Below are 10,148 nucleotides of genomic sequence, written 5' to 3' on the forward strand. Positions count from 1 at the left end.
TGAACATACATATTTGTAGAAGATCCAAAAAAATAGTTGTATGATTGTCAATCATGGGTTGAATGGTGAATGTTGCACGTGTGTAAAATGATCACTTAATCAATCTATGACAAGTAAAATAAATACCCAGACGTCCATATTTTTCTTCATCTACGTTAAGAAAATTATTGACATATTGAGCTAGGCAATGTCAATTTTTACAAAAAAAATATATACATATTCTAGTTACGGCTTATGCCGCACCGCTTATCGTGGCCCTATTTACGATTCAACTTTATAAGTATTATAGCTTTTACCTACTCGTGAGTGGATTTGGACTCTTTATGTATAAAGTTACTTTAGTTTCGTTCGCCTCCGTAGTGTAATGGTCAGCACGCTCGGCTACCGTTCTGGAGATCCCGGGTTCGATTCCCAGGGGGGTCAAATAAATACAAGTGATTTTTTTTTCACTGTAATATTAATTCAATATTACCCTGGACTGGTCCTGAAGCGGGGGGCTGATCACCTTTCCTTCATGTGTAAACGATCAAGATAACACTGCGTTTATATAAAGCAGTGCCCTATGCACCATTGGGGTGCGGATAAGGGTTTTATTATTATTATATTAGTTTCATGCAATTTATGAGTGAAAATTCTAGGCAAAAAACTTTTTCAATTAAGAGCGACCCCTGGTTAGCGACCACTGGCACAGATGGCAGTATCTACAGCGGCAACCACGTTTCGGCAATATGTGTTAATGTTTTGCGCGAAAGATCGTCTTGTGTTGTAACGCGGCTTGCTCTTATGGCGTTTCGTAATCTCCATTGTGAACCGAGAACCGAGTACAGAGTAATCAAGTTAAACGAAACCATGGCAGTGTTTAATGAATTTCACCATTACGGCATTTCGTATTTTAGGTATCTCATAAGATAGGTCTATCCAAGTCACACATAAATATATTTTTCAATTCTTATCCACACCAAATGGTGCATAGGGCACTGCATTATATAAGCGCAGTGTTGTCTTGATCGTTAACACATGACGGAAAGGTGCCAGTCCAGGGTAATATTGAATAAAAATTAGAGTGAAAAATCTGTTATATTTATTGGACCCCCTCTTGGAATCGAACCCGGGACCTGTAGCACGGTAGCCGAGCGTGCTGACCTACGGAGGCCGACTAATAATAATGGTAGTATTAATTTAAATAGCGGTAATTTTCTAAAATACTACCTGAAGAGCGCTTAAGACTTGATGATAGTGTGGACCCTTATAGTGACTAGCGCCAATCGTCTGAAGGAACTTAAGATGGTAAGAAAAGCTCAACAGCGGAAGCTTTATTGGCAGTATACAACGGAGCCCTGGTACCAACCGTAATGAATAGGAGTCAAGCATAGAGTTGACAAAAGTAGGATGAAAGGGGACTGAATACAGCCGAAATCGATCTTTCAGACGAATGTACATAACGTTGTGACGTTATGACTGATTTATTTATTTATTTTATTTATTTCATGGATACATAAATTTTATTTTACTATGTGTTATGGCTCTTTAGGCATGGCCTGTGTTGATCCGAAATACTTACATGTTAATATTTTTAAAAAAAATATCATTAATTGAAATTATTATATTATATACATTACATACAATAAATACAATAACAATTTACAGTATAAAGGTTTTACAATAAAATAATTATACCTGGACTTTAATTAATTACTTTTTATCTTGTCCCTTCCAACGAGAAGCAACCATCGACGGACACTGTTCTTAAAGACATGATCACTACTGATTGTGATTGGTAGCCTAGAGGGGAAGGGGGGGAGAGGATGATCTCCATATGATGGACCGATCAAGTTAAGGCAGCAGCAGGCACCTCGGTGGTTGGAGCGCTACGTGCAGCGCAGTCAAGGGATAACTGGAGAAGAGTCATTGCTTCCACAAGGGTCACAACCCTCAGTAATAAGGAAAAGAAGAAAACTTAAAGCAGATTTTTTATTTCTATTGTGTGTTTATCCGCCTCTAGTGTAGTGGTTAGCGCGCTAGGGTACCACGCTGGAGGTCCCGGTTTCGATTCCCAAGAGGGTTAAAATAAATATTTGCGATTTTCAGTGTAATATTTATTTAATATGACAATGGACTGGTACCTGAAGAGGAAGGCTTATCATTTTTCCTTCGTGTATTTAACGATCAAGATAACGTTGCTTCTATACGATGCCTTGCCCTATACACCATAGGGTGCGGATGCGGGTTAGTAGAAGAAGTATAACACAGTTTTATCAGTTAAATTATGATAAATTTATGATGCGAATGTAGTTGTTTATAGTAAGTGGAAAAAACTTTTAAAGTTGATGGTTTATTATATTTTTTATTTTTATTTTTGGCTAACATTACTTCAATTTTGCATTTTTTTGTCTTTTGTGAAAGCTCTAGTGATGGACTTGAAAGCACTAACGCAATACAACAGGGCACTCGCAAACTTTTGTAATTTGTCTGGCTTAATTAAAAGTTTGAAATGGGTACTCAACCAAATGAAATTTTGAGAAATTCATGTTTTTAGCGTTAAACTAAAGCAAACGGCTTTCATAACTGCATAAAATTTCAATTAAGCGTTTTATAAATATTGGGTGGGTAAAAAAAACTCCCACGATGTGATTTATTTCACAACACGCGTGTAATGTGTGAGAAGTCAAAATTGTGAAAAATCAGTGTGATATCGTAATTATAACCTGCTTACTAACTATCCATTACACCTCTTCTCCGTAGGGGTAACCCGAGAGAATTGAACGCTATCAGAAATGTGTCTTTGCAAACAAACTTCACCTGTTCTACATTCATGCATCTCCTCATACATACCTGCCGATTATTTCGACTTCTGACCTGACCACATTCAAGTGTTTGAAATACTTGCCGAGGTTAATATATATATATATATATATATATATATATATATATATATATATATATATATATATATATATATATATATATATACATAATATATATATATATATATATATATATATATATATATATATATATATATATATATATATATATATACATATATATATATATACATATATATATATATATATATATATATATATATATATTATATATATATATATATATATATTATATATATATATATATTCTTGTATTCTTGTTCATAAATCTGGATTATCTCCATTATATATATATATATTATATATATATATTATATATATAGAACATTATATATATATATATATATATATATATATATATATATATATATTTATATATATATATATATATATATATATGTATATATATATATATATATATATATATATATATATATATATATATATATATATATATATATATATATATATATATATATAAATATATATATATATATATATATATATATATATATATATATATATATATATATATATATATATATATAAATATATATATATATATATATATATATATATATATATATATATATATATATATATATATATATATATATACATATACATATTATATATATATATATATATATATATATATATATATATACACATATATATATATATATATATATATATATATATATATATATATATATATATATATATATATATATATATATATATCTCATTAGGGGGTACAATTACCGATTATTTTCATCATAGAATCAAATCAAAAAAGTTTGAAGACCACTGGTGTAATCCATAGTGTATGGCTGCCATCACAGATAGATAGCCTTGCGGTCAGGCCAGTGCAAGTTCGCCGGCAGTGTTAGGAGTTCTGCCATCCTGTTAGGGCACATTCTAATGCCTACTCGTCCTGCCCGCTAGAGGCGCCACGAGCCTCGAGCCAACTAGTGATGGGACGGTCTAAGAAGTTTTCGCGTTTTTTTATCCGAATTTTGAGTTTTTAAGGGAATTTTATACGAATGTTGAATATTAACGATGTTTTATTTATTTATCTTTATAAAATTAATTGAATTTGTTTTCATCATCTTTTTTTATTCATACAATGCAACCTACCGGTTTCAACAATGTATTGTCGTCATCAGGGTTTATTTAAAAACAAAAACATTAAGAACATTAAAATACTCTCACCAAAAACTTCCACACACTCCATGAAAATCCTAAAAGTATCTGCGGAAAACATTCAATAATTTATTTTATTTTATTTATTTCTTTAAACTTTATGTATAGAAAAGAAATAAGTACATTGGCGGGCTAATTGCTTAAAAGCAAAATCGTTCGCATTATTAATGAAGAATATATGGAATAAATATTTAAAAAAAATCTATTTTACATTAGCTGTCAAAAAGCACGCTGTTTGCCATTAGCAATGATTAATAATGGGTAAATTGATACTACGATCGAAAGATGGCGCTGTTGCTGTCTTCAGAAAAGATTTAAAAGTGGTTTTTACATGTTATAAGTATAAATAAAAACGAGCGTATTTGAATGCAACGCTGTGTTAAGCCTTTTAAAAGTAATCGGCATAATAGCTTTAGAAGATATAAAATATTGAACAAATACAGCAAAATCTTTTATATACCCGCCGATTATTCCAACTTTCAAGTATTTAAAATATGTGATCTATCCATGATTTCTTCGCTACTTTTCTACTTCTATTTACAACCTAATTATCATGTATATTGATTTTACCGTTCTTTCCTCTAATGCTATTTAATTATTTAAAAATATTTGAAGAAAGATATCACTTTAGAAATGCATAATTGGCTTGATATTAAAATCAATAAAATTGATCGTTTATTTAAAAAAAATATTAAATCATAGTAATAAACTTTACACACTATTGAAAAAAAAAAGTTTCAATAAAGCAAGGAAAAAACATATCGATTTTTGAAAACATCGAATTCTGACAGTCATCGAAAATCGAATATGTTAAAACAAAATAAGAAGTGTATGTTTAAAGAAAAGAATGCTTGAGTTGTAACATATTATAGATAAATTTTAAATTACATTATTTAAATCAGTAAAATTAATTCTCCATTAAAAAAAATAAATACGATCGTGATATTAAACAAACTATACACACTATCAAAAAAAGATGTTTCAACAAACCAAGGAAAAAATCTCATATCGATTTTTTAAAATCGAATTCTGATATTCATCGAATATCGAATATGGTATGATGACAGAAGACGGGACATCCCTAGTGTCATCAATATTTACATGTATTAATATGATGCATAGTTCTATGACCTCTGCCTGCTCTTTTGTGTTTATTGCGTTTCATTTTCAACTCGAAGACAATGAGATGCAGATAATACGGTAGAACCTCGATTATCCGTACCTTTATTATTCGGATTTCCAATTATCCGTGTTGATCAAAATAAAATAAAATAAGATATGAATTTGGTGTTTGTATGAAGGGAATAGCGTCTACCGTTGTTACGTTGTAAAGCATTTGGCCATTGCTTTATGCGTTGTTTTCAACGATGTCCTGGATAATATGAGCCATCATGCTTAGTATTCGCGATACTAAACGATTCTAAAATAAACTTTTAAAATAAAAGAACTGCTGGTTTGAAGCAAAAATTAATAAAAGCCGTTGATTCGATAATCGACAATTGGACGAGAATGACACTGAAATTTCAAGGACGCGTCACAGTTTTTAGGCACATTTCGTTACGTGAGAGAGAAGAAAGATGTGACGTAGAGGGAAGTAACAAGAGAGGAGTTATACATTTCGACGCCGCGGGAGTGGAACAAAAGATGGCAACGTACCCACAACGATGCAAAACGCTAGAATAAAATAGTGTCGCGCGTTGTTGATGTACACGTCAGATGCTATATATGAACAGATGATGTACCACACGTTGTGTAAATAATATTTATCATTGGGTTTGTTAAAATTACGATAAAAATCCGTATCTTCAATGGATGCTATTTTTCCTTGTATCTCGAAAATATCAAATAACGAACAAATATCTCATAGTTTAGTTCTAACCGCAAACCATTTATATCAGTATTACCAATTAAAGCACCAATCAATGAGAGTGTGAATATTGTTGAATAAACATAATATTTTTCATGCAAATTTTGTATTGTTGTATTTCTTGTGATATGCTCCCTTTCTTTGCCTCTCAGGTTATTTATATATTATATATAGTATAGATAAAATTAAGAAAGATGTGTTGAGATGATTTAGATATGTGTAACGAATGAGTGAAGAAATAACGGTAAAACATTTTTATAAGACGAAAGCAGTTGGAAAAACAAGCAGAATAAAACCGAGGAAATCTTGGTATGATTAGGTATGTCAAATACTTGAAGGCGGTCAGGTCAGAAGTCGGAAAAAGCGGTGGGTATCATATATGGTATGTGTTTTATGTTACATTGTAAAAATACTACAGGTGACCCTTATCTGCACCAAATGGTGCATAGGACACTCCATGGATTGATGCGATGTTGATTCAATAATCGCTTTTATTATATCCTGTCCTGCTCTTCGGTCACCAGTCCGGGATCATATTAAATAACTATTACAGTGAAGTATCTCTTTTGTTAATTTTGGCCCCCTTGGGAATCGAACTCGGAATATAGCCTCGGCATGGTAGCCAAATGTGGTTACCACTACACTATGGAGGGGGATAAAATCGTAAAAATAGAAAAAAAATATATTTGACCAAGAAGAATTCAATGATTAAAGAAAACACTTGTTTTTTACCACTTGAGTTTTATTATAGACTACATGTTTCAGAAGTTAAACTTCCATCATTCAGGTCTGTATAATAACATGTTATGTATAATATGTTATTATACAGACCTGAATGATGGAAGTTTAACTTCTGAAACATGTAGTCTATAATAAAACTCAAGTGGTAAAAAACAAGATTTTTCTTTAATCATTGTAACATGCCTTACCACAAAGTTAATGCCGAAACAATAAATAAAATAAGAAGAATTCATGTAAAATTCTAAGTGTTTTATAAATATTTATAAAAAAATACTGAAAATTGATTAGTTTAAATATAAATACGAAACACTAAATTTAAATTGAGATTTAAAAGTTGTTTTCAGAATCGTAAATTTCACAAACGACGTATATAAAAGTCTGTAGAATTCATGGTACGTATTACTTATTTTCAAAAGTTCATGGATTCATCATTTTAGTCATTAAAACTTAAAAAAAGTTTTTAATGCAGAAGGAAAGTAATCTAGATTGAACTATTTACGACTGTTTTTACAGTTACGGATGGTGAAAACTTATTGTAGGGATAAATAGTGTAAAAAAAATACAGAGGTATATTTAAAAAGTGGTACTTACCAAGTGAATTTAAAATTTTAAATGTACGAAATTTTATATGCTAAATATATTACCACAAAGCGACAAAGCGAAAAGCACAAAGCGACAAAGTATCAATTTATGAAATAAAAACTATTTTCTCCTACCACCACTTACACCCTTACAGAGAGTCATTATATATTTTTGAATATTTATAACTTCAAAAATAGTAAATTTCAAACGTTTTTTTTTCATTCTCATTTAAACTTTATGTTCAAGCACTATCTACCCTTTGATTACAAAAAGTTATATAAGGTATCAACGTTTTAACCAATATCACTGGTCTGTTTTTGGTTGGTTGGAAGATATTGCTTGTTAGCAATAAGCCCGTTAATGTACACATTTGTTTATGTATACGAAGTTAAAATTAATAAATAAATAATTTGCAAGTGTTATTTGACTGAGACTACTCTGATGAGCTCAACTATTTCTGTTTGATTTCCTAAAGTACAACACCGAATTTCTGGCAGTTATATCTTTCTGTACATGGAGTTTAAATAAATAAATATGAATATCTCAATAAAGATGAAGAAGAATATGAATGTCATGGAGAAAAATGGAGCGGACCAAACTCCTGACAGGCTTTATCTTGCTTTTAATAAATAATGCAGCAAAAAGAGAAATTTTACAAAGAGATCAATATTTTTATCAATGATTACACCATATTAACTAAATACTTAAAAAAATGGCAACGTAAGCTTGTAGTTCAATATTCGTTTAAAATAATTGATATAAAAATAAACCAAAAAGTAATAGTTTTCTCAATTTTAAATTTTATTTGACCAGCTACCGGGTTTTGTCGTTACCGACATCTTTACGACAAAATATGGTCAAATTAAATTAAATTGGAAAAGATATCTATTGAGTTGTTGTTTTACTTTTATGTGTAATGCAGTTCCACCAAAAGAATATCAGTAAAACAAAACATAAATAATATTATACCTCAAAAAATATTAAATTATTAATAAATTAAGTTGTTTTAATATGTTATTAGATTAAAACCAATATTTTTAGCTTTTCCACTTTATTTTACATTTTATTTTATTTTATTCTTTGTTTTACTAAATAAAGTGGAATGTTGATATTCTTTATTTTATTAAATAATGTGGAAAAGCTAAAAATATTGTTTTAATCTAATAACATATTAAAAATGCAATTCCATCACGAAGTATCAGTGGATAATATAAATCTATTAAGTTGTTTTTATTACCTTTTTATGTTCAGGTATCCTCACAAAATAACGGTATCACAATAGTCCTTGAACCATCAGAATTCAGTCACAATAAGACAGCTGACGACAAGAGATGAATTCACTTTTTAGGATAATTGACGCTCAAATGAGTGTTTGCGAGATTTGTTATTTAAACGGGTGAATCAAGAGACCTAAGACAAGCCCGGCGCACTTGCCTCTGAGGTTGGCAATGACCAACAGCGGAGGTTTCAAGCAAGCCATATATCGTTACAGTGTACAAACTTAGCATGTGTATAGTGTATAGCCAAAACGGGTTTTCGCCTCAACACGAGATAAATCAGATGATCCAAAATGTTTAGCTCGTTTTGCTATTGCGAATTCTAGACGAAGGCATTTACAAAATTCTGTGGGATCGTCTCACGGTATTTGAGCGGCTTAGGTCTGAAATATCGTTATTTTATTTTGTGGTATTATGCGTGCAGTGAAACCACGATATAACGCACCTCTGTTTCTTCCTCTGTGCGTGTCATGTCAGGTTCTTCTGACGTCGACGTAAACTTGAGAGTAATCGTCCTTGTCTTGGGTAGCTCTAAACAGCACCTTGACAGTCTTGATCCCCGTCCAATCTCTAAGTATTTAATTTAATTAAGTATTTAACCTCTTTTAAACGAATATAATGGACTAAAATATGGTCAAATTATCGACTATTCATCAGATAACGAAGTTCAACTGTATTATAGGCATTTTTTTAATTTTAGAAAGTTGATAGGTATATATCAAGGATAAAAACAGATAACAAATAAAATTTGATTCCTTTTTCAAAGCAAGATTACTGAAATAAAACGCGACGATATCACAGCAACGTCACTTCACGACGAGTGTCCGAAGACAATAAATATAATATTGTTTGTGTTTTGTATTGTTTATTTATATCTAAATACAATAATGTTACATAATCTAAAAAAGTTTTTTGATTTATTTTAAACCTATTTTTATATAACGGACTTTCGGCTTTGACGGACACCCGTTCTCCGCGTTGTATCGAGGTTTTACTGTACTTAAGTTCTGTTTCTTGTTTTTTTTTTTAAATACATATTGTAATGTTTATTTCAATCTAGAGATGTGACTTTTACATAACTGTTACTTTTTCGACTAATCGATTGGGTCAAATTCGCTATTTTCTCTCGGATTATTTTTTTGTTGTTAAATTGTCAAAAATATAAGGAGCTTAAAATACGCAGTACGCAACTAAATTCAAATAATATTTTTTTTTTAAGATGTCATTTTTCAATTCGGGTTTTAATTCTATCGCTCATGTTTACTTCAATCGGCATAAAATTTTAACAACATTATTTTTAAAATTAAACACTTTTATAATACTAATTATTGAGTTTTATTTCATTACGCACAAGTAGTTTAAAAAAAACTACAGTTGTTTTCATCAACAGGTGATTACAAAATGTTTTAATCTTCTTGTAATCATATTTTGATGAAAACAACTTGTAGTTTTCGAAAAAAGTTGCGTGTAATGAAATAAAACTCAAATAGTGATTTTATACAAGTGTTTAATTTTGAATCGACATGTCATTTCACAAAGTTAATGCCGAATCAATAAATCATATTGGCAACATTTTGTTTGTGTCCAATT

General features: G+C 30.2%; 1 protein-coding gene across 1 annotated transcript in view; it reads right to left on the minus strand.

Moving 5' to 3' along the window:
- ImpE3 (Ecdysone-inducible gene E3) overlaps positions 1–8,741 on the minus strand; it is a 31,979-nt gene extending 23,238 nt beyond the window's left edge. Inside the window, exon 1 of the mRNA XM_088273149.1 lies at positions 8,519–8,741. The gene's annotated coding sequence lies outside the window, so the exon portion shown is untranslated. The remainder of the gene's footprint in view (positions 1–8,518) is intronic.
- Between the last annotated feature and the right edge of the window lie 1,407 nt (positions 8,742–10,148).

The sequence above is a fragment of the Brachycentrus maculatus genome, unplaced genomic scaffold (genome assembly GCF_059751285.1).
Source record: "Brachycentrus maculatus isolate JH-2025_06_01 unplaced genomic scaffold, ASM5975128v1 h1tg000555l, whole genome shotgun sequence".
Classification (NCBI taxonomy): domain Eukaryota; kingdom Metazoa; phylum Arthropoda; class Insecta; order Trichoptera; family Brachycentridae; genus Brachycentrus; species Brachycentrus maculatus.